The 24,688-nt window shown below is 48.6% G+C and overlaps 7 non-coding genes and 2 pseudogenes across 7 annotated transcripts; 8 read left to right on the top strand and 1 right to left on the bottom strand.

The window, feature by feature from the left end:
* Window positions 1-15,576: 15,576 nt before the first annotated feature.
* trnav-aac (transfer RNA valine (anticodon AAC)) lies at window positions 15,577-15,649 on the top strand. Its single transcript has one exon. It is a non-coding gene; the product is annotated as a tRNA-Val (tRNA).
* Window positions 15,650-17,037: 1,388 nt separating this feature from the next.
* On the bottom strand, window positions 17,038-17,199 carry LOC148669103 (U1 spliceosomal RNA). Its single transcript, XR_015938365.1, has one exon. It is a non-coding gene; the product is annotated as a U1 spliceosomal RNA (small nuclear RNA).
* A 3,194-nt stretch (window positions 17,200-20,393) lies between these two features.
* LOC148669102 (5S ribosomal RNA) lies at window positions 20,394-20,512 on the top strand. Its single transcript, XR_015937663.1, has one exon. It is a non-coding gene; the product is annotated as a 5S ribosomal RNA (ribosomal RNA).
* Window positions 20,513-21,045: 533 nt separating this feature from the next.
* Window positions 21,046-21,164, top strand: LOC148669101 (5S ribosomal RNA). Its single transcript, XR_015937662.1, has one exon. It is a non-coding gene; the product is annotated as a 5S ribosomal RNA (ribosomal RNA).
* Window positions 21,165-21,700: 536 nt separating this feature from the next.
* Window positions 21,701-21,819, top strand: LOC148669100 (5S ribosomal RNA; annotated as a pseudogene).
* Window positions 21,820-22,356: 537 nt separating this feature from the next.
* Window positions 22,357-22,475, top strand: LOC148669099 (5S ribosomal RNA). The gene has a single exon (XR_015937661.1). It is a non-coding gene; the product is annotated as a 5S ribosomal RNA (ribosomal RNA).
* A 533-nt stretch (window positions 22,476-23,008) lies between these two features.
* LOC148669098 (5S ribosomal RNA) lies at window positions 23,009-23,127 on the top strand. The gene has a single exon (XR_015937660.1). It is a non-coding gene; the product is annotated as a 5S ribosomal RNA (ribosomal RNA).
* Window positions 23,128-23,663: 536 nt separating this feature from the next.
* Window positions 23,664-23,782, top strand: LOC148669097 (5S ribosomal RNA; annotated as a pseudogene).
* Window positions 23,783-24,319: 537 nt separating this feature from the next.
* On the top strand, window positions 24,320-24,438 carry LOC148669096 (5S ribosomal RNA). The gene has a single exon (XR_015937659.1). It is a non-coding gene; the product is annotated as a 5S ribosomal RNA (ribosomal RNA).
* The last annotated feature ends 250 nt before the right edge of the window (window positions 24,439-24,688 follow it).

Genomic DNA, 24,688 nt, shown 5'->3' with positions numbered 1-24,688 from the left:
CTTCCTAAGACTCCTCTAAACAGACACAAAATTCCAGATAAAATCTTCTTCAAATGAAGAGCCACAGCATATATATGAGAGTCCCAGGCATCTGTGATCAGTCTTCAGCTGATGCCTCAAATTGAACCCAGGGCCCCAAGGCTGAGGCAGCAATACTGACCACTGCACCACTGTGCAAGAGTGCTGCCAATAACCATATAGGCAGCACATATCAAGATCACAAATTGCACTTTTCAAGAAATCATTAACGCCCACAACACACAACAGGTCCATTAAATTCAAATACACCAAGCATGACAGCCAGATAGGCTTCCTAGACACCACCACACAAGGGTTTCTCCTTCAACAACAGACAAACAGGATTTTTATATAATGTTTTATAATATATATATATATTATTATTTTATATTTTATTTTTTTTACAAAGTATTTTTAAAAGATACAGACACACATGGCTTACTGCACAAGGATAGCTTCCACCCAAAGCATACTTTCAAAGGACTGGTAAAATCACAACTCCTACACTTCCACAAAATCTGTACACAACAACAAGACTTTGAGGAAGCCAAATACACACTCTTCCAAGCTCTACACCCGAGCGGATACACACAAAGTTTCCTCAAAAATGTGGCCCAAATATTTCTAAACAGAAAAACTCCAGATGACAGAAAAATCCCCCTCATCACATCATATTCCCAACTCAGCATAAACACCAACCAAAAACTAAAGTCTACAATCACCATGATATTAGAAAACACAAAAGGGAGCACAAAATCATATCTGCATACAAAAAATACCAAAAAACTTCAGCTTTATTTAGTCCAAAGCAAGCTAAAACCTGTACAAAACAGATCATATACACCAAGAGCTGAACATTTCATAAACAGAAAACAATGATCCAAAACAACAAAACTAAAGAAATTTAAGTTTTGCAAGTTGCAACAGCATCCAGTGCAAAAAGTGCAGAGTGACCTATATGGGGGAAACGGGTAACTCCATCTGAACCCGACTGGCACAACACAGGTACATCAGGAACCACGGGACTGGAAAGCAACCCCAACTGGATGGAGACAGAAAGAAAGAAAAAGGAAAGGATATTCAGAAGAAAAACAGTAAGAATGTTGCCAAGAGATTACTAGAAATAGGTCATTTTCATTTTAATACTTCTTTCAGTTGTACTTTTAATTTGAATACAAAAAAAAGTTTATGAGCATTAATCTCTCCCACAGATATAGACAGTTGCAGAGTCCAGAACTAAGTACGAAAGATTGCTGGAAGGTGTTGATGGTTGCAAAGAGAGATGTGTTGCACAGACTGGGCAAGACATCACCTTGCCTGAGCAGCTTCTTGTACTGTATTACCTGCAGGCCTTTCTCCAGCTGAAGCACCTGTAGCACCCAGGGGTGGTAAATAACATGACAGTAAGGATACTTTCATACAACAAAAGTAATAAATTACATATATGGGATTTTTACAGTTTGGTGTATTCATTTTTATTTTCTCGCTATTACAGGTCTAGGAATGAATGTAAAGAAAGTGTCGTTTCAACAAGTGGGCACAAAAATGGTCATAATTGCTGTTAAAGAGCACAAAACCTCAAACAGCAGCTGGCTTCCTTTGCATTGAGTGAAGAAGAGGAACATGCAAGTTGATGGGTACATTAATATACCCCTCCACTCGATTTAGGGTTGTGGTAGAACTGAAACCATCCTGGCAAGCAGTGGGTGCAAAGCACTGTATCACCCATAATGTGACACCAGTTCATCACAGGACTCACTCACACCACAGCCAATTTCATAGAAGCCCATTAAAATCCATGTCAATACAGAGCAAAAGACCTCCACCTCCATAGCTTCCATCATGAACAGTATTTAAGAAAATCTGGAATGCACCTTAATTGCATTTTATTTGTGTTTTATCGGATGTTTCGTCTTTACTTCACTTAACTGCGCTGTAATGCCCAGGTCAGCAGACGGAGACGTTTTTCATTTCATCTGCGGGAGGGCCAATTCACAGTCCTTCCAACGACTTGAGAAGACTGCATGAGAAGTAAGCAGAATAATATATTACTTCAATTTCTGTGGGTTGGAAACAATCACAGATGCTTGCTTGTTTATTTTGTAGATGCCACCTGCCATTCATTACCAGCCCTGAGGTAGAGATGGCAGCAAAAAACGTGGGATGGATAGCCGCAAGATAGTGCATCCCTGGAGAAAACGGGCAGACCTTCATTCACAAGGAAAGGCACTGCAACAGCTCAAAGCAGATGAGCCTTGGGACATGGTGGCCTCATCAGAGGAAGAAGAATGCTGTGAAGAGCTGGGAGCTCAACCTAGAGTCACCTCTCAATAAGTAACAGGTGTAAGACATGCGTCCAAGACAGAACGTCAAGGGGAGATGGTGAGCCTGCTCCAAGACTTTCAGTCTGGGCAAAAAAGAGAGAGGAGGGATTGTTTGAAGACTATGTGGACTTAAAACCTCCCTTCAAGAGATCTAAATTGTACCGGCATCGCAGGCTCAGGGAGCATCGCCAGGAAGCATGGAGACAGCAGAAAGTCCACGGCTTGCTCTTCCTACACTGGCACCACGACAACGCACTACAGTGACATCAGGTCAGGACCAAGCTCCGCCAAGTTCAATACCCATGTCTGCTACACGTGCTTCAACAGAGGGCATGTTCCAGAAAGAGCCTAAGATGCCCCCCTACCAGCAAGGTGAGGACATCTCCTGCGATTTGAGCGCATGGCCAGAACCTGGAAGTGGCCAGAGGAGGAGGAGCGGTCCTGTCGGCTAGTGCCTCTGTTTACAGGCAAGGCCTTGGAGGCTTACAGTGCCATGGATGAAGACCGATCTAACATATGCAGTGACCTGAAGGAGGCGCTACTTACTAAATTTGACATATCCCCAGAAACATACAGACAGCTCTTCAGGATGACCAGTTTTTCCAGGAGAAATGCCAATGGAAACCTACTACCGCCTGAGGGGTCTGTACAGAAGATGGATTCGCCCAGAACAGTGTTCCAAAGAGGAGATTGGCAAGGCCATAATTTTGGAGCAGCTGCTAGGTGTTCTCCCTTATGACACCAGGACTTCAGTAAAAAAACATGAGCCAGCCGATGGGTTGACAGCTTAGTCTCGCTATAGCTGCAGTGTGGAGCTGATAGGACCTAAGTGTGGTAGGACTCCTGGTCTTCTTAGAGACTTCTTCTTAGAGAAAGGGTTTGTTTTTTGTGCGTGTGTACTAGTTCTATTTTGTTGTTGTTTTTTTTTGTTTTGCTATATATATATAATTGTTTGTGGGGAGCAATTTCATAATATACCATCACTTTTGCACCTAAGTGCAATTGCAGCTGAGCCATCATACTGTTTTGAAAGGACTCACTTGGGCACCCCTCCTGCCCTCCCGGTGACATCCCCACCGCTGCCACCAGTGCACAGAAGAACATTGTGGTGGATTATTTAGCCCATTCCAATGTGACCGTGGAGAACTATTATAGAATGCCGACACATCCCAACATCTGCTCAGCAATTGAAGTAATTGAAGGCTTCAAAGAAGAAGGTGTTTAGTAAGCATCAACACGATCTCAAAATCAATACCTCACAAAACAACAATTATTCCTTTTTTTTTAAGTTCAGGGGAGCAATCAGACCCTGCACAAGAATGCACACCTGCTATAGAATAAGTTTGAATACAATGCAACCTTTCAGTTATGTGTTGACATTGTGTTACAGAGACCTGTGATATTTTAAGTTTTTACAACAGTGAATCAAGGCCAAGATCCACTACAGCCACTGCAGGATTTACATGTCTGCAGACCATTAATGGCAAGTTTACAAATCAATTATCTTCACCGACAAACACTAAGTTTGGAACATATTCTGAGGATTTATATTGTAGTTTTCCTTCCAGATCTTAACACTAGATAGTTGCCAGGTAACCTACTATATTCAAAAGATGGACTGGTCAGCCAATGCATCAACAGTGTCTGAAGTTTTTGAGAAGTGGAAGCCTAACACAGGGCTACCACCAAATGACCAGCAACTTAAAAAGATAGTAAAGCGTCAAACCAAGAGAGGCCTGAGCATCACCGAGAATCCTGTGAAGGGCAAGAAGGTTGTGACTTCCAGGTTTCCAGAAAGGAGATGTGGTGTGTGATTATCCTGGCAAGGTCATCACAGAGACAGCCGCTAAAGCCCTAACGACACAGATGGCAGAGGGAGAGATATATACATATATTTTTTTTTTGATGGACCTGCACAAAAACTGTGCATTGATGCCCGTGAAGAACACTGTGCCTGCCTCACGGATATGGAGACTATCAGAAGGTGGATAAATCCAAAGAGAAAAGACAACATCAAGGCTTTAAGAGGGTCATTTATAATAAATGAACAGCCTGTCATAATTCTGTCCGTGACAGAAAGTGACATTGTTGTAATCAAAGAGGAGCTCTTCTCCCTCAACATTTCAAGGTGAAGGACAAGCTCAGGAGTGGTTGGATCACTGACCATTTCCAAAAAAGAAACTTAGTAAGTATATTAAAGGGCATATTCTGAAGATATTCATTTTCTTGTAGCTTGAAATTAATGTTAGAATTATGTTTGTGTTATTGTCTTAAAAATTGCATTTCTCATTCTCATTAGCAAGGCTATAAGGAAGGGATATGGGACTGGCAAAAAGATACATGATTTTCAGAAGAGCATAGAAGGCAAATAACTATCCCACTCAATTGCTACTGCAAAGAAATGCCACATACTGTAAACAAAAAAAAAAGTTTTGAGAGGTGAACCTCATTTTTGAAATTTATTGACAGAATCTGAGTAGCACAGCATTCCCAGACCAGGCACCGGAGTTTCTCAGCAGCGTTAGATGGGTAGTCTCTTGGTAAGAGAGAGATCGACGGAGTACTGGACTTCATGAACGACACCTATCCAATTAATTGAGAACAGAGTCCACAAGATGAGTCTAGAGAACAATTTCTTACAATTTTAGTGGTAGTTTCTGAATAGATTAAGGACAACATAGTTGTAAAGCTATCTTGCAACTTCTTAAAAGTTGTAAAAGTGATTACCATATTGTCAGTGGTTTATATTTAAAATCTAAATATTTCAAATTAAATCTTTTTCTTAAACAAAGGACATTTTCACAGGAATAGCAGCCTAAATCAGATGACAAGCTTGTGATAAATTGTGATAAATTTTAAAGTGCAAAACAAAGTTGTATTGTTTTGGTTTTGTCTTCAACATCATACTAATAGGCATGTTATTTTTATAGCAGCCGCCTGCCATTCACCACCAGCCAGGATGCCACGAGGTACATGAAATGACCCAGAAGTACTTAATGATGCAGAGAAGAGCATATGGGGGGGAAAAAAAAGACGACAAGAAATATCCATTAACACCTGCATCTGGAAGCCAGAAGATGGGTGATGATCAGCACTTCAAAAGCTGACACTGGAGGTTGAATTCAAGTTTTAACAGTGATTCTCTGTTTGGCTTCAACACAAGTTATATTAATATGCTCACATTATTCATTTGTACAAAGTGCCCGATATTCAATACAACCCACGTTCCGAGGAGTACACATGACCCAGCCAAAACATGGCTAACTGAAGTGCGGCAGACCACAGGGAAAGAACTCTTGCTCACATGGATGTCTCTGCTCTGAAAACCACTGGATAAAGGTATATGACGGTCTATTCTCAGTTGTTGATGTTGTGAAAAACATTGAATCTGAAAGATTGAAGTGTCACCATTCTATGAAGTATTATATTGAGAAGCTAGATCCGTTCTACTAATAGCTGTAGTACTTTAATATTGTACTGTTTGCTCTGGTTTTCAGACATCAGTCCAAGATCATTGGTGGGTTAATTGGTTTCTGGTAAAATTGGCCCCAGGTGTAAGTGTGTGTGTTTACATTTCTATCCGTCATTCTCAAAAGATGGTTTTGTTTTCTTTTCTTAATTGCTCTTGATTACTAGAGATTATTTGGCATGATACATTTGTGATTAATTTTTCATATTTTCTTTGTGAATAGTCTTATTTTGATTTACATAATGTCAATGAGTTAGTACCTTAAAGAAAAAGCAGTAAAAAATAAAGACATTTCAGGCAGTTTATTAGCTAAAGTTTTTATAAGTGAACTGAGATTCCTGTGCACTGCAGAGACCCATCTTTAATATGCTGCATGTGTTGGTGGTGGATTTGAAATTTGTTTGTCACGATGTAAAAGTATAGTAAATAGATAATATACTCTACTTATCAAGACTTGACTTTAATTACATACTTCCATTGACTGCTTTGGAATACATTCCTCAGTTTTCCTGAATAATCATTGTCCCACAGTGAAGACCTGGGTGACACTACAGGGGTCAGGGCTGTGCTGACTGGAGGTTTGTGCAGACTGGCCATTGTCTATGTAAGACTGAGATCACTGGGGTTCCCCCCCGCCAACACCTGTAACACTGTCAAGTGGTATAATTACCTACAAAAGCTAAAGTTTCCTCCATAAAGGGATCACAATTTGTCACATTCTGGCTGAACAAGAGACAAGATAAAACAGTGGAACAAGTCTGGAGCAGCAGAACAGAGGTTTTTGTTTGTTTGTTGTAAAACAAGTCAGCCCTTGGGAATAAAAACTCTCCCTCCAGGCTGGTTGGTATCTCCTGTATTTGCCCCATATTCTCAGGGCTTCTCAGCTGAGTGATCAAAAGCTGAAGTGCAAGGAGCTGAATTTCACACTGGGTTACAACAGACCCTACTGGGAGAATGGGCAGGGGAGGGGCGGTTGTGCTCCTGAACTAGTCCCCACCTTTCCTACTCTTATATTTGCATCACAGTCTATAAACTCCAGCCCTATTGCTTTTCTTCCAGTTCATTTTTTTTTAATACAGCTCGTGAATTATGTATACTCTTGTGAAGTATCAAGAAAGCACTCATCTTTATTTCACGTATACAGCAGACTGTTTGGCAGAAAAAATAAATAAAAGCGCTATTCCCAACAGTCTAGCACAGTAACCACAACTCCTATAACTTTAATTAGAGGAAGAAACCCATCTTCTGCTCAAAAGGAAAAATCATTGAAATCATGAATCTCCAACACTGGCTGGAGAGGCTGTGTGTGTCCGGGCTCTGCGGTTATATAGGACAGGACTCGGCGAGCTGCAGGTGCGGCTCATTGCTCTACGCTCCCCGTGCGGAATGCGCGTCTCCTCCTTCCAGACTCCTAACACCGGTGCATACATCCCTCTTAAATCCCAGAAACACAGAAACTCCGGGGTGTTTCTGTGAGTCAGTACTGGGTTTCTCTTTTCGAGGTTACAAGCAAAAACAAAAACGGCGCTGAAAGCAGGAAGTTATTTCTGCTCGTAGGCATAAACGTGTAAAAATAAATTTTCTGATTCCTAAAACCTAATAAAATCCATCTAAGTCTCCCTTTCGTTCCCAATGCACATAACTGAATATAAACCAGTCAAGTTCAGGTACTTTTCTGATGTATCTGAATAGTTCTGGCGCAGCTGTTACAACAAAGATACTTAAGAACTTTTTTTTCATACGAGATCTTGCCGTTTATAAATTGATTTTTTTTTTCAATTCGGTAAATCACACGAAACACCAAGAGCACTCATCGTAAGCATCTGACCAATCACATTCCTGAATTTTAAACCCATTAAGAATGTATTTATTTTAATTTTACACACCTGTTTTAAGTATTCTTGCCATTTTTAGCATATTGTAAGTGGATTTTTTTATTATTTTTGCATTTTACAGAGCTTTTTTCCAATATATTGTGAGCATTTTAGTGTCATTTTAAAATAGGACTATCAATGCTCCTGACTTTTAAACCTGTATTTATTCTGACATTATTCTCTCCACCTGCAGATGAGGGAGGTATTTGATTTTAAATGTTTTGATTTTGGGGGAAAATGTACATTCATTTCCTTGTATGTATCACCAGTGGAAAACTTGGCATTTTTGGATGAATTGCAATCCTTACTGCAAGGCCTTCAGACTGATATAGAAATGACTGGAGATTTAAGTGACACATTTGATAAATCAGACAGGAACAGCATAACGTCTAAAATGGTAGAACCCTCTAAAGTACTGATAAATTTCAGGCACATTCATAATAAATAAAATGTATTTAATTTAAAGCATAAAATGATATTGTAACGCCCTCGCCTGGTGGTGAGGAGGAAGCGCCCCTAGGCGCTCGTAGTACCGCTGGGCATGCTGGGAGTGGTAGCCGGGGAGAGTCTGAGGGTCAGCACGATGACCAGCGGCTGACCCTACCTGTGTAAATAATGTCCTAGTGATTCTAGTGCCCTGTGTAGTCCTGTAAAAGTATAGTGTGTTGTTAGGTAATTACCACCCTAAATATGTGTACGTGTTCCGTCAGTCTCCTCATGTGTGTGTAGTTCCTGTGTTTGGTTTTGTGTGGTTGTAAACGAATAAAGCTAATGCTTGTTTGTTAGTTGCGTCTCCACTCGTCCTTGTTCTGAAAAGAACCTGCAAAACGCTACATTAGTGTCAAAAGCGGGCAGAATGGACAACTCATGGCAGACAGTACCCGATTCTATTAAGCGCCGGCTGACACTGGAAGAAACAAAATCCATCGGCAGCGCACATAGGGAGCCTGAGCAACTCCTGGGTGCGACAGGTAGTCACAGCCCTTACCAGGGCTATTCAATAGTGGTTCCGCCGGTAGAAGTGGGGCGACCGGCCGCTACTCCTGGTCAGCGAGCACCCCAGAGAGAGGATACTCTCCCTGCCGGAGCCGATCAGCGATTCCCACACCCATCGGCGCGGGTGAGACCAGGTCGCTACAATGGGGAAGTGCTGTGGGAAATCTACGAGGCGCAGTTCCAGCTCGCGGCCCGGACGAATGGCTGGAGCCGGGCGGAGATGGTCGGCCACCTGGCAGCGGCGCTGGAAGGAGCGGCCTGCCAGGTGCTCCTGGATGTCCCGGAGGAGGACAGAGGCGAATACACGGCGCTGGCGGCGGCTCTCCAGCTGCGTTTCGGTGTGGAGGAGGCGCCGGACTTGATGCGGGAGAGGCTGGCCCTGCGGCGGCGCCAACCAGGAGAGCGACTGGGCCCGGTTGCCGCTGATGTCGCGTTCCTCGCCCGCCGAGGATACCCAACTTTTCCCCGGGAGGCGCAGCGGGAGATGGCTCTCCAGGCCTTTCTCAAGGCCCTCTCACCCGAGGAGCTGCGGCACCAAGTGCATCGCTGGAGCAGGCCTTGGCTGAGGCCGTGTTCAGGGTGGCTGGAAGCGCCAGCAGACACTGCTGGCTGACCGAGGCGGCGGCGGAGGAGTCCAGCGAGGGGGAAGAGGAGCCAGACCTTGCAGCGACCCCTGCGGAACAGCCCCACACGCTGCTTTGCGACCGCTGCAGGAAGAGGGAACTCTGAGCCCGGTTCTGCCGGGCACCCGAACCTCGCACTCCTCGATCGGCGTCGGGAAACGGGAACGGGGCGACTCAGCGTGGGGAAGGCCGCCCCTCGAACACCTCAACCCCCGCTCCGGAGAGCGCTGTGAAGACCGGCGCCCCTCACGTCACCGTGGGGCGAGTCGGCTGTAGCCGGGGCCTGTACCTCCACTGCCGAATCGAGGACCAACCCTGCCTGGCCCTACTCGACGCCGGTTCATCGGTAACCTTACTCCGGCCGGGCGTCCTCCCAGACACCGAGGGCACCAACCCCCCAGGATGGGAGGCCTCCGGCCTGCGGCTAAGGACCGTGACGGGACAGCTCGCCGCAGTCCGGGGGAAACGGGTGCTTGCCTTCCGTCTAGGTGCAGCGACGGTGTGCCACCCCTGCTACCTTGCACCCATCCAGGAGGACTGCATTCTGGGGCTGGACGTACTGCAGCGAGTGGGGGCCAGTTTGGACTTGAGCCGGCAGGAGTTGGTGTGGCAGGGGGAGCGACTTCACCTGGTGGAGGGCAGGCCCGGCGAAGGCTGAGGGACGCGGGCTTGCCGGAGCTGGGAGAAAAAGAGGCAGTGGCGGCGGCGGCGGCGGCGGCAGTCGCCGGGGCAGACCAGGCCTGTGAGCCGGGGAGCGAGCGTGCTGGATCCTGCTCACGAGTCAGCCGGGGGGCCAGACAAGGCGGCGGCGGCGGGAGCCGAGCGTTGCGTGGAAGCGAGGCGCGCCGTTGAGGATCTACCAGCGGAGCTGCGAGGGCCTCGATCAGGACCAGCGGCAGCGGCTCCAGGCGCTACTCGCCCAGAACGAGGATCTCTTTGCGGCGATAGATGAGGACTGCACCCGCACTGCCCTGGTCCAACACGAGATCAACACCGGCGACGCTCGGCCCATCCGCATCCCACCGGGACGCATGGTTCACGCCAAGCGGACCGCCGCCGAGGAAAAGATCCGGGAGATGGCCGCAGCGGGGGTGATTGAGCCCTCCGCGAGCCCGTGGTCGGCGCCAGCTGTACTGGTAAAAAAAAAAGACGGCTCGTGGAGGTTCTGCGTCAACTACCGCAAGCTGAACGAGGTCACCCGGAAAGATTCCTACCCCCTGCCGAGGATAGATGACGCCCTAGACTACATCACCGGGTCGACCTGGTTCAGCTCCCTGGACCTCCGCTGCGGCTACTGGCAGGTACCGCTTGGTCCCGATGCTCGCCCGAAGACAGCCTTTTCTATCGGCCAGGGCCTCTGGCAGTTTACTGTCATTCCTTTTGGCCTGTGCAATGCCCCGGCAACGTTCGAGAGGCTGATGGAGAGGGTGCTGGCATCTGTCCCGCGGAACCAGTGTGTGCTGTATCTGGACGATCTGCTGGTTCATGCCCGGGGCTTCGACCAGGCCTTGACGAACCTCCAGGTGGTGCTGGACTGCATCCGCCGTGCTGGCCTGAGGCTCAACCTCTCACCGACAAGGGCCGCCGTTTCGACTGGGACTCGGGCTGTGAGACTGCCTTCGGCCGGTTGCGTGAAGCTCTGGTGGGGGCCCCCGTGCTGGCCTACCCCGACCCGCGGTTGCCGTATGTTCTCGATACCGACGCGAGTGACTCGGGGGTGGGCGCGGTGTTGGCGCAGGAGGGGCCGGATGGGGAGCGCGTAGTGGCCTACTATAGTCGGGCTTTGACTAGGGCTGAACGGAACTACTGCGTGACCCGTCGCGAGCTGCTGGCGGTGATGCCGGCGGTCCACCACTTCAGGCCGTACCTGTTCGGGACCCGGTTCCGGCTGAGGACCAACCATGCGTCCCTCACCTGGCTGCTCCACTAAAAGGAGCCGGAGGGGCAGATGGCGCGATGGATAGAGATCCTGCAGGAGTACGACTTCACTGTCGTGCACCGTGCGGGGTCTCGCCATCTCAATGCCGACGCTCTCTCCCGGCGCCCCTGCGAGGCCGCGGACTGCCATCACTGCGCCCGGCGGGAGCAGCGTGAGGTGGCTGTCCGCACCGTGGCGGGGGTGAGCGCCGCGGCCACGGCCCGGGAGGGGCCGCTGGGGGTGGGCCTGCCAGACCTGGCGCAGCGTCAGGCAGCTGATCCTGACGTGGGGCCGGTGCTCCGCTGGAGGGCAGCAGGGGTGCGGCCTACGCGAGAGGAGCTCGCCCCGCACCCGAAGTCCGTCAAGGCCCTCTGCGCCCTGTGGGAGGCCTTGGAGGTAAAGGACGGGGTGCTGCACCGGGGGTGGCGGGTACCCTCCAGTGGTGAGGTACGGTGGCAGCTGGTGGTGCCTCGGTCGCTCCGCGGGGCGGTGCTCCGAGCGGTGCACGGCCAGCCGGGCATGGGGCACTTCGGCGGTAAGAAAACCCTGCAGCGTCTCCGAGGCCATTTTTATTGGGGTCTTTGCCACCGGGACATGCAGAGGTACTGCCGAACGTGTGCGGTGTGCGTGGCGCAGAAGGGTCCCCCCGAGCGCTCTCGGGCCCCCCTCCAACAACACCAGGTGGGGGCTCCTATGGAGCGGGTGGGGGTGGACGTTTTGGGCCCGTTTCCGCGCACCGAGGCTGGGAACCGCTACGTCTTGGTGGCCATGGATTATTTTACGAAGTGGCCGGAGGCCTACGCCCTCCCGGACCAGAGTGCCCCCACGGTGGCCGATGCACTGCTGGAGGGGATATTTGCCAGGCTGGGGGTGCCGGAGGAGTTACACAGTGACCAGTGGCGTAACTTCGAGGTCTTCGCCAGAGTGTGCCAGCGCCTGGGGATCACTAAGACGCGGACCACACCGCTGCATCCCCAGAGCGACGGGTTGGTGGAGCGGTTTAATCGGACGCTCGCCACCCAGCTGGCCACCCTGGTATCCCGGCACCAACGGGACTGGGACCGCCACCTCCCCCTTGCGCTCTGGGCGTATAGGATCGCGGTCCAGGAATCCACCGGGTGCACCCCGGCCTCGCTCATGCTGGGCCGGGAAATGCGAACCCTGGTGGACCTGGTCTTCGGCCCGCCGCCCGGAGACGGGTTGGCACCGCCGGCTGGACCGGACTACGAGTGGGACCTGCGGCAGCGGATGCAGCAGCTGCACAGCTTTGCACGGACCCACCTGACACAGGCGGGGGTCCGGCAGAAGCGGCACTACGACCTGCGCTGCAGGGGGCCTGCCTTCCAGCCCAGGGACTCGGTTTGGGTGTACAACCCGCGCCGCTGCAAAGGCCTCAGCCTTAAGCTGGCGCCGTCGTGGGAGGGTCCCGCTGAGGTACTCGGGGTGGTGGGTGAGGTCTGCTACCGTGTCCGGTTGCGAACACGGGGGAGAGTGGTGGTCCTGCACCAAGACCGCCTGGCCCCCTACCGGGCCCGGGAGGAGGAGCCGTGTGGGGAGGCTCTACAGGAGCAGCCGGGGCTGGAGCCGGACGATAGTGGGGCGTCCGTGGGTCGCCAGCCGTCACTGCGGCGCAGGGTTCCACAGCAGTTAGCCCAGTACGAGTACAGCCTGAGGGGGGTGTTCGAAGTCGGCGAGACGCCAGATGCCAGATGCCAGACGCCAGACGCTTCAGGTGGGGGCAGTGTAATGCCCTCGCCTGGTGGTGAGGAGAAAGTGCCCCTAGGCGCTCGTAGTACCGCTGGGCATGCTGGGAGTGGTAGCCGGGGAGAGTCTGAGGGTCAGCACGATGACCAGCGGCTGACCCTACCTGTGTAAATAATGTCCTAGTAGTTCTAGTGCCCTGTGTAGTCTTGTAAAAGTATAGTGTGTTGTTAGGTAATTACCACCCTAACTATGTGTACTTGTTCCCTCAGTCTCCTCATGTGTGTGTATATCCTGTGTTTGGTTTTGTGTTAATGCTTGTTTGTTAATCGCGTCTTCACTCGTCCTTTGTTCTGAAAAGAACCTGCAAATGCTACAGTATTTATTTTATAAACACCGGTATTGACACTTTGATCAGTATATTTATTATTAGTAGCCAGTCTTATAAATTTACAATTTAGATTAAGTCTGGTAACAGTTATACAGTTAATTTAAAACATCAGACCACTGATGGAACTGAGAGCTGGGTGGAAATAAAACCAGGATACACATTTTAACCTCCAGGATCAGGAGTCTGATCCTCCTGGCTTCTTTACTCTGAAGATTTGTGTAAAACTCTTAAAAGCGCTTATTTCAGGGACTCGTGCTTGTCCTCTACTGCTCCACACGGGTACGCTTTGTAACGCAATAATCTGCGATGTAAACTTTTTTTCTGTTTAATGAATTTTATTCCTAGGTTTGTCGCTCTCCTTCTCCAACTGTGATGATTCGCTTCTCTTCACAGTCCGGTGTGTTTTTTTTTTGGGGGGGGAGATTTTATATCTGTAAGAAAAGCCCCCCGGGCTCCGGACAGGAGTCTCCTCCAGCTCTGCTTTGTCAGAAAGAGCGCTGTGACGTCACAGACACCAGCCAGAGCTCCGGGATCAGAGAGCGAGACCGCAGGAGACGCGCGGAGGGAACGGAGGAGAATTATTGATCACTTATGTATCGACAACCAATTTATTCAGCTGAAGGACCATAGAATAATCGATTAACTTCACTGATTGGTGAGTACTGATTCTTTTCTTGACCCTGTTTAAATATCTAGAAAACAGTCAATAAAGACTGTATCGATCAATTACCATAGTGCGTTTAGTGTTAATAATGTTCAATCCGAAATTAAACAATGATTATTCATATTATTATTTAGGTAACTCTATCCTAGAGCTAGAAAATTATATTCCAAGTTGATAAATGTGTGTAAGTAACAGTTTAAATGCATTTTTTCCAGTGTTTATAAATCATAAGTATGGTAACCACGGCAACAGCCGGCACGTCACTGTATGTGTCTAGGTGTCTTGCATTCGTCACAGAGAGTGTATGTGACGTCACAGGCAGCAACTCATTCTACTACTAGTGTATTCATTTTAACATTAGTGAGAGTACAACTGGTAGTTTTAATGGTAGTGTTCATAACAAAGTGTGAGTATTAATAACAAAGCGCTTGTTTGTTAATCGCGTCTCCACTCGTCCTTTGTTCTGAAAAGAACCTGTAAATGCTACAATATTCTTTACTCAGCAGCTTATTAAAAACAGCTCCCGTGATGTTCAAACCGATTTTTTACACAGAACACTGACACAGCTTTGCGTTCTGAATCTCTTTTTCTCGTGCGTTTATTTAATGTGGCACAATGCACTGGGATAAGGGTATTCTGTTCACAAACCAATAGCATTTAAACCACAGCCCAGGTTCGATCTGTCTCCCAGAATCACCAGGGCGCACACACACACACACCCGTGCCGTTGAAGTGCTCTGCTTCATTTCTAAGGGCAACTCAACATTCACTCCTACCCCGAGTGCAGAAAAGACAGCGTCCGCAGCAACAACAGCTCAGGTCTCTGCACAGGAGCTAAGCTGCCCCCATCTCCTCTGCTCTGCGGCTCCTGCGGAGTGGAGTCCTGCCTGGAGCCGTGTTTGCAGGCGGCGGCTCCCCGCGCCCTGTCTGTGCGTCGTGTCCAAGAGCTCCTGGGAGGAAGAGAGAGCCCTCACACTCGGGGGCTTTTCCTCGGTCTGTGTGAGGAGGGGCAGGTGTGTCCAGTAGATTATCGAGCGGAAGCCTGGGGCGGCGGAGAGCTGTGATCGTGCAGACCTTGAGGTGTCACCTCTTTGTCTGCTTTCCCGCCCCCCCTCCGCCCAAGCTCTGCTCCAAAGTAGCCCGGCAACCCCTCACACCTGCACGTGTCACAACCTAAGGTGTGGTCATGAGACACCCATGGGGTGTCGTTCTGTTCTTGTTAATTGTTTCCTGCCCGTCGCAGGCAGGAGTCCATGCGAGGAAGATGCGAGGAAGATGCGCTGGACAGAGCTCAGAGGGCGCACCTGGGTGGCTTTCCTTCAGAGTGACGTTCCTGCAACACTCTCCCGCTACTCTTGGTGCGCTCATGCCGCAACACAGGAAGGCTGGAGCAGGTGGCTGTGGGCTCTGCGCACCGCCAAAATAGCTCAGTTGGGAGAGCGTTAGACTGAAGATCTAAAGGTCCCTGGTTTGATCCCGGGTTTTGGTATTTTGTTTCATCGCGCCCTTTGTTCCTCTCTCCAGCGCACCCTGCCTAAAGTGACGCGTCCCTTTCTCAGCCCGAAATGCAAGCAAGACACCAGCAGCGGTCCCTGCAGGTTTCCATAGTGTAGCGGCTATCACGTTCGCCTAACACGCGAAAGGTCCCTGGTTCGAGACCGGGTGGAAGCAGCCTTGTTTTGCACGCTCCTGTACTTCACAGAGGTCTTGAACGACCGGTCATTTGTTCCCAATGTATTTCCGGTGCCTTCGTGCACTCTTGTACCAAACGCACGTTCCTTCTGTACGTGGAGCCGATCATTTGCAATTGGGCTGTGCCGACAGACCAGGACGAGCTCTGTCGGCTCAAAAGCAGCGCAGGACCTGCAAGAACAACAGAAAGATTAGCATCCAGCGGGGGCCTCTTAGTGAGCCCAAGATCTCATCAAGAATCGGCTCCAGCAACAGGGCTGGGCGCATTGTTCCATTCTCCGACCACTCTCGGTGTAAACAAGTCCCTCCTGGTCTCTGCTTGAAATGCACTTTCCTGCGTTTGCTTTGGTGTAACTGGCTTCCCCTGCATGGGCGAATGTGAAGAAGATCCTTAGTAAGTCATTGAAGAAAACCAAGAAGAGGTCGGAGTGGCCTCTGTCGCTCATCAACGATCCAGTCAGGCAGTACTCCTCCTATTCTGCCAGTATGCGGATTCGAACCGGGGTTGTTGCGGCCACAACACAAATTCTGAACACTATACGATCACAGCCAGTTACCGAGACATACACAGCCAGTAGGAAAGGATGTACTCTCTTTGTGTGACACTAGTCGGAAAAGTCCTGACGCTGCATTTCAACTGAGCCCTAGTATACATCAACCCTTCGACACTCTGAGTGCCAACTCTCTTGTGTGTTTTCTCCATCAAGCAGGTCATCAAGGCAGCAATTACAGTTTGCTTACATGACGCACGCACAACATGGCTGTATGCTCCCATATGGTCTAGCGGTTACGATACCTGATCTTCACCCAGGTGGCCTGGTTTCAGCTCCTTGTATGAGAACGTGTCAGTTTTGCCTCCTGCTTTCCAAAGATCAGCACCATGTTTTACGCCTCCCCCGAATATCGAAGCTGCCTCTAAATCTGCAAATGAAGATGAGTTGACAAACCACTTGTTTTTCGTATAACTATACATATATTCATTTAATACTGATTTCATTCATTGAGCATGGATACAATAGAGGTACAGCCATTCACTGTTTGACATGTCTGCACTGGTACAGAACCTAGCAATCAGAAAACGGGTGAAACTGTCTTCAGAATTAGCATACAGTACCGAGGCCCCCCATGACCAAATAAAGGCTAACCTCGATAATCAGCCTAAATAATGCAGACAACAGCAAAACGACTGACTTTGAAAAGGGAATGAATGTCCGGAAGGAGTAGTGTAACCAGCTTGAAATGCTTCTCCGGACCTCTAACTAAAAGAAACCGGGAACCAGCAGTGGCATCGACTCCTTTCGAACTGGGATCCTATCGCAGCTCATGGTGTCCTAACTCTCCCGTATCTGATATTGGACCAAGCACATCAGGAGAGAGCGCGAACGCAGTCCCCCACTACCAGAAATTATGCAGTCGAGATTCCCACATTTGGGGAATTCGCAGGGGTCAGCACAGCCGGAGTGCAATGGCCGAGCCTCGCCCTGGGTGAATCGATTTGTTAAGAACTTTATTTTCTTTTCAAAAAACAAAAAAATACAGGACATCACAAATTAGAAAGCTTTACATTAATATACATACTTAAAACAGTATATATAATCACATCTCATTACATTTTGACACGGTACCAGTTATATAGCAACAATTTATTTTTTTCTGGTGCAAATCACATTCTTTACTTAAACATGATAATGTTTTTCACAGTTTCTTGAGATATTGACCTATGCTCTCAATTTCCCACAGATTTTCTGCTTCCTCCCTCCCTTCTCTCCACAGATCTCTGAGGTAATAGTTCTCTCGGGTGATGGGCAGGGCCAGGCTACCTGCTGCCTTGACTGGGACCTCGATGCCTTTGAACAGCCCCATGTTCCTCACTCTCCACAGGGCGTCTTTCCCACTGTTCACCACAGCCCAGATCCTGTCAAACATGTCAGGAGGAAGTTTGACAGGAGAGATGCCGTTGTAGCGGCAATGCTTGTTAATAAGACAGAATTAGGCGGTGGTATTCTGTCCTAAATGAGGCCCCATCTCACCCTCCATCTTTGTGGTGCAGCCACAGAGAAAGTATTCATGCAGGTTGATTTAAGATGTTTTCTTTTGATAATGGACAGCTCCCAGATGGGGATGCACTTAGCTTAGCCTGGCTATCATGATCAATGGTCATCCATTGGTGCCTATCTGTCTAGGGAGTGCCGAATGGACATCTGGACTGCATTCCTAAGTGTCAAGAGTAAGTGACTCATATCTCACCTTGACCAACCAATCAGGGACTGGCAGGGCGTGGTAATACCACGTGGGTCTCTAATGCCCGCCAAACTCTCAACCAATCAGCACACATCTATGTCTTGGTCAAAAAGGGAGCGCAAGCTCAGATCGGGGCTCTCCTTGGCCATTTTCGCGTATCCTCAGAGACAATCACGTGACAACTGCTGTTGTCTGCAAAGGGACTTGGACTTTGTTCTAAGCGCGAGGCCGAGGATCCCATACGTACTCAGAATTCTACCAACGTGAATGATCCGCTTGATCAACGGCAGCCTACAGTTGGACCCTCATCGACAACCTGAATAGCTTATTCAGAAGCAGCGCTGGACCAGGAACGAACCAGCTTCTTCCCAGGCAAAAGAGTGACTTGGTGTTCGTGCCGGGAGATTCCAAATCCATACACAGTGGATAAGTAAACCCCATGTTCTACATTGTGTCTCGAGAATTCAATTGTACCTCAACACAAGTTGTTATCAATTTAATTCATGAGTAATGTATTTACTTCCGAGTTTAGAGTAACAGTGGGTAATAACACTGATTAGCGATTTGGTAACCGAACGATATATATTGACATATATTCTCTGTTGTGTATCTCTTTGTGTTGGCATCTCTTCGAGATTATATACCTTGTATATTGATAACCCTCACAGTAAGGTCTGCCGCTCGTATCCAGGCAGACTAGTATATGTTTGGTGCACAATTTATATGAATAAATGTATCTCGTGTATTGAACCCGTGTGTGTGCGTTGTTAGTTGTTCTGACGACTGATTTTCTAAAAGCCACAACGAACAACCTTGTGATTACTGCTACAATTAATAATTGTCTCAGTAAACCCATCAAACCTCTACAACCACGATACACCACCATAAACTATATTAATTTAGGAACATAAACATATAGTGTATACTGTATATGGCTGGTATTGGTAGTTTAAAGAAAAAATACACACCAGTATTCCACTTTCTTCCTAAACATTTTAAGCATCAAAGTCTTACATGTAGTAAGATTTTACCACGTTTCGGAAACGTTTTTACATGCTCCTTCTGACCATCTTAACTTTATATACTTTGTGAAAAGTCATAAGATATTCACATTTTCTGTGAATGTGCTCGTTATCGGAGTAAACAAAAGCATACTTTTAGAATTTGATTAATAGGGAATATAATATGGAATCACGTACCTAAAGAAATTAATAACGATATAATTATTTTTATGTACTGTAGCTCAAATAGTAGTATAATACACTTTCTATGGATACATGTGCTTCTACGCAACGCAGAAGCACATCCACAAGTAACATTACCTAGCTAAGAGAGGACATTGGCTAGCCATTATGATAAATACAGTGGAAAAAAGCAATTGGGAAAATAAGACCTGCTGATCTGTTATACATACCAGGAAGAGAACAGAATATGATTTTTTTCTGTTCGAAACGTGTGTTGTCTTTATGAAATTCATGTATTTTAAACGTTTAATTAAGAAGAAAAAAACTTACAGAAAGATACTAAGCTGATCACGAGATAGAAAGATCACCCGTTTTTCGCGCATAAAAAGTGGCTATTAACTGGGTGAACTGTTATTAACTGGAGTCAACTGGGTGAAAACACATAATATGAACATGAAACAAAACAAAAAATAAAAATAAGATACAATCTACAGACATTAAAACCGGTGTCATGGAAATATAACTATCAAGGAAGCCACAAGAGAGAGTTCTCACCTGAGTAAGGTCTTTATTTCAATATTGGGAGCAACCAGAGACTCAATTTGTTACAAGCAGTACAGGGTTTTCATAAGACGTTGCGCTGTAAAAAAGCTCAGCGCTTTGTCCATTCTAAAACTTCCACTTTCCCTAAGAGAAAACAGATTACACCAAAAAGCGAAAGAAGAAGCACTAGATATGTTATTCAAAGCTTATCAGTTACTTTCAGCTAATTCTAACGACCCAGACAGCATATATTGTTTTGGTACATTGTCTTCTAAAGTAACCTAAACAGTGTACTTTGTTAACGCACTGTTTTCTAAAATTCTGCACGTACTATAGCACAGCAATTACATCCTTGAAATATATTATCTAAAAGCCCCAATATATTTCTTTGCAAAGCTCTCTACATTTTAAGAATCAATTTACTTATTAGATTTCCACTTAAAGACTTGTTCGGCTGGCGTTCGGGGAGTCGCGTTTTTCAGAATTGTATTGAGATCATTTTCCACAGAGCTCAGATGTCAAAGCACAGCAGCAGCTCTCCACAGCGATCCTCTATAGCGCCCTTTCTCCCGCAGCTCCGTCCTCATTGGAAGGAAGCAAGAGTGAAAGGCTGAAGTGAAATAGAGCAGGGACGAAGGCAGTGAAGAGAGAGAACGTGGGAAGAAGAGAAAAACGCAAGGGAAAAAAAGCAGCGTCGGAAAAGAGGTGACGGAGCTGTCCTCTCAATAAGAAGGGTGCCAGCAAGCCTTGCTCTCGCTTACGGCCACACCCCCTTGAGCACGCCTGATCTCGTCTGATCTCGGAAGCTAAACAGGGATGGGCCTGGTTAGTACTTGGATGGGAGACCGCCTGGGAATACCAGGTGCTGTAAGCTTTTAAGCGCAGGAGGCGCCCTATCCCCGCTCGCTCGCTCATTCCCCTGTTCACACGTGCAGTGCGGCTTGTCTGTCTATTTGTCAGCTTTGGCGAGACACGGGTGCTTGTGTATTAGCGTGAGCGTTTTTTATTCTGATCAGGAACAGTTTTACAAGTCCGCAAAGGATCGAGGAAAGGTTTATCGCCAGCTGAAAAGAGACACAGCGCTTCGGCTGTGGAGACTTGTTCGGCAGGCGTTCGGAGAGTCGCATTTTTCAGAATTGTATTGAGATCGTTTTCCACAGAGCTCAGATGTCAAAGCACAGCAGCAGCTCTCCACAGCGATCCTCTATAGCGCCCTTTCTCCCGCAGCTCCGTCCTCATTGGAAGGAAGCAAGAGTGAAAGGCTGAAGTGAAATAGAGCGGGGACGAAGGCAGTGAAGAGAGAGAACGTGGGAAGAAGAGAAAAACGCAAGGGAAAAAAAGCAGCGTCGGAAAAGAGGTGACGGAGCTGTCCTCTCAATAAGAAGGGTGCCAGCGAGCCTTGCTCTCGCTTACGGCCACACCCCCTTGAGCACGCCTGATCTCGTCTGATCTCGGAAGCTAAACAGGGATGGGCCTGGTTAGTACTTGGATGGGAGACCGCCTGGGAATACCAGGTGCTGTAAGCTTTTAAGCGCAGGAGGCGCCCTATCCCCGCTCGCTCGCTCACTCCCCTGTTCACACGTGCAGTGCGGCTTGTCCGTCTGTTTATTTGTCAGCTTTGGCGAGACACGGGTGCTTGTGTATTAGCGTGAGCGTTTTTTATTCTGATCAGGAACAGTTTTACAAGTCCGCAAAGGATCGAGGAAAGGTTTATCGCCAGCTGAAAAGAGACACAGCGCTTCGGCTGTGGAGACTTGTTCGGCTGGCGTTCGGAGAGTCGCGTTTTTCAGAATTGTATTGAGATCGTTTTCCACAGAGCTCAGATGTCAAAGCACAGCAGCAGCTCTCCACAGCGATCCTCTATAGCGCCCTTTCTCCCGCAGCTCCGTCCTCATTGGAAGGAAGCAAGAGTGAAAGGCTGAAGTGAAATAGAGCGGGGACGAAGGCAGTGAAGAGAGAGAACGTGGAAAGAAGAGAAAAATACAAGGGAAAAAAGCAGCGTCGTAAAAGAGGTGACGGAGCTGTCCTCTCAATAAGAAGGGTGCCAGCGAGCCTTGCTCTCGCTTACGGCCACACCCCCTTGAGCACGCCTGATCTCGTCTGGTCTCGGAAACTAAACAGGGATGGGCCTGGTTAGTACTTGGATGGGAGACCGCCTGGGAATACCAGGTGCTGTAAGCTTTTAAGCGCAGGAGGCGCCCTATCCCCGCTCGCTCGCTCATTCCCCTGTTCACACGTGCAGTGCGGCTTGTCCGTCTGTTTATTTGTCAGCTTTGGCGAGACACCGGTGCTTGTGTATTAGCGTGAGCTTTTTTTATTCTGATCAGGAACAGTTTTACAAGTCCGCAAAGGATCGAGGAAAGGTTTATCGCCAGCTGAAAAGAGACACAGCGCTTCGGCTGTGGAGACTTGTTCGGCTGGCGTTCGGAGAGTCGCGTTTTTCAGAATTGTATTGAGATCGTTTTCCACAGAGCTCAGATGTCAAAGCACAGCAGCAGCTCTCCACAGCGATCCTCTATAGCGCCCTTTCTCCCGCAGCTCCGTCCTCATTGGAAGGAAGCAAGAGTGAAAGGCTGAAGTGAAATAGAGCGGGGACGAAGGCAGTGAAGAGAGAGAACGTGGGAAGAAGAGAAAAACGCAAGGGAAAAAAAGCAGCGTCGGAAAAGAGGTGACGGAGCTGTCCTCTCAATAAGAAGGGTGCCAGCGAGCCTTGCTCTCGCTTACGGCCACACCCCCTTGAGCACGCCTGATCTCGTCTGATCTCGGAAGCTAAACAGGGATGGGCCTGGTTAGTACTTGGATGGGAGACCGCCTGGGAATACCAGGTGCTGTAAGCTTTTAAGCGCAGGAGGCGCCCTATCCCCGCTCGCTCGCTCATTCCCCTGTTCACACGTGCAGTGCGGCTTGTCTGTCTATTTGTCAGCTTTGGCGAGACACGGGTGCTTGTGTATTAGCGTGAGCGTTTTTTATTCTGATCAGGAACAGTTTTACAAGTCCGCAAAGGATCGAGGAAAGGTTTATCGCCAGCTGAAAAGAGACACAGCGCTTCGGCTGTGGAGACTTGTTCGGCAGGCGTTCGGAGAGTCGCATTTTTCAGAATTGTATTGAGATCGTTTTCCACAGAGCTCAGATGTCAAAGCACAGCAGCAGCTCTCCACAGCGATCCTCTATAGCGCCCTTTCTCCCGCAGCTCCGTCCTCATTGGAAGGAAGCAAGAGTGAAAGGCTGAAGTGAAATAGAGCGGGGACGAAGGCAGTGAAGAGAGAGAACGTGGGAAGAAGAGAAAAACGCAAGGGAAAAAAAGCAGCGTCGGAAAAGAGGTGACGGAGCTGTCCTCTCAATAAGAAGGGTGCCAGCGAGCCTTGCTCTCGCTTACGGCCACACCCCCTTGAGCACGCCTGATCTCGTCTGATCTCGGAAGCTAAACAGGGATGGGCCTGGTTAGTACTTGGATGGGAGACCGCCTGGGAATACCAGGTGCTGTAAGCTTTTAAGCGCAGGAGGCGCCCTATCCCCGCTCGCTCGCTCACTCCCCTGTTCACACGTGCAGTGCGGCTTGTCCGTCTGTTTATTTGTCAGCTTTGGCGAGACACGGGTGCTTGTGTATTAGCGTGAGCGTTTTTTATTCTGATCAGGAACAGTTTTACAAGTCCGCAAAGGATCGAGGAAAGGTTTATCGCCAGCTGAAAAGAGACACAGCGCTTCGGCTGTGGAGACTTGTTCGGCTGGCGTTCGGAGAGTCGCGTTTTTCAGAATTGTATTGAGATCGTTTTCCACAGAGCTCAGATGTCAAAGCACAGCAGCAGCTCTCCACAGCGATCCTCTATAGCGCCCTTTCTCCCGCAGCTCCGTCCTCATTGGAAGGAAGCAAGAGTGAAAGGCTGAAGTGAAATAGAGCGGGGACGAAGGCAGTGAAGAGAGAGAACGTGGAAAGAAGAGAAAAATACAAGGGAAAAAAGCAGCGTCGTAAAAGAGGTGACGGAGCTGTCCTCTCAATAAGAAGGGTGCCAGCGAGCCTTGCTCTCGCTTACGGCCACACCCCCTTGAGCACGCCTGATCTCGTCTGGTCTCGGAAACTAAACAGGGATGGGCCTGGTTAGTACTTGGATGGGAGACCGCCTGGGAATACCAGGTGCTGTAAGCTTTTAAGCGCAGGAGGCGCCCTATCCCCGCTCGCTCGCTCATTCCCCTGTTCACACGTGCAGTGCGGCTTGTCCGTCTGTTTATTTGTCAGCTTTGGCGAGACACCGGTGCTTGTGTATTAGCGTGAGCTTTTTTTATTCTGATCAGGAACAGTTTTACAAGTCCGCAAAGGATCGAGGAAAGGTTTATCGCCAGCTGAAAAGAGACACAGCGCTTCGGCTGTGGAGACTTGTTCGGCTGGCGTTCGGAGAGTCGCGTTTTTCAGAATTGTATTGAGATCGTTTTCCACAGAGCTCAGATGTCAAAGCACAGCAGCAGCTCTCCACAGCGATCCTCTATAGCGCCCTTTCTCCCGCAGCTCCGTCCTCATTGGAAGGAAGCAAGAGTGAAAGGCTGAAGTGAAATAGAGCGGGGACGAAGGCAGTGAAGAGAGAGAACGTGGGAAGAAGAGAAAAACGCAAGGGAAAAAAAGCAGCGTCGGAAAAGAGGTGACGGAGCTGTCCTCTCAATAAGAAGGGTGCCAGCGAGCCTTGCTCTCGCTTACGGCCACACCCCCTTGAGCACGCCTGATCTCGTCTGATCTCGGAAGCTAAACAGGGATGGGCCTGGTTAGTACTTGGATGGGAGACCGCCTGGGAATACCAGGTGCTGTAAGCTTTTAAGCGCAGGAGGCGCCCTATCCCCGCTCGCTCGCTCATTCCCCTGTTCACACGTGCAGTGCGGCTTGTCCGTCTGTTTATTTGTCAGCTTTGGCGAGACACGGGTGCTTCTGTATTAGCGTGAGCGTTTTTTATTCTGATCATGAACAGTTTAACAAGTCCGCAAAGGATCGAGGAAAGGTTTATCGCCAGCTGAAAAGAGACACAGCGCTTCGGCTGTGGAGACTTGTTCGGCTGGCGTTCGGAGA

This window comes from Lepisosteus platostomus, chromosome 5 (assembly GCF_059453375.1).
Source record: "Lepisosteus platostomus isolate fLepPlt1 chromosome 5, fLepPlt1.hap1, whole genome shotgun sequence".
Classification (NCBI taxonomy): Eukaryota; Metazoa; Chordata; class Actinopteri; order Semionotiformes; family Lepisosteidae; genus Lepisosteus; species Lepisosteus platostomus.
Note: the sequence above shows the minus strand (reverse complement) of the source record. Positions and strands in the feature narration are given on the sequence as shown.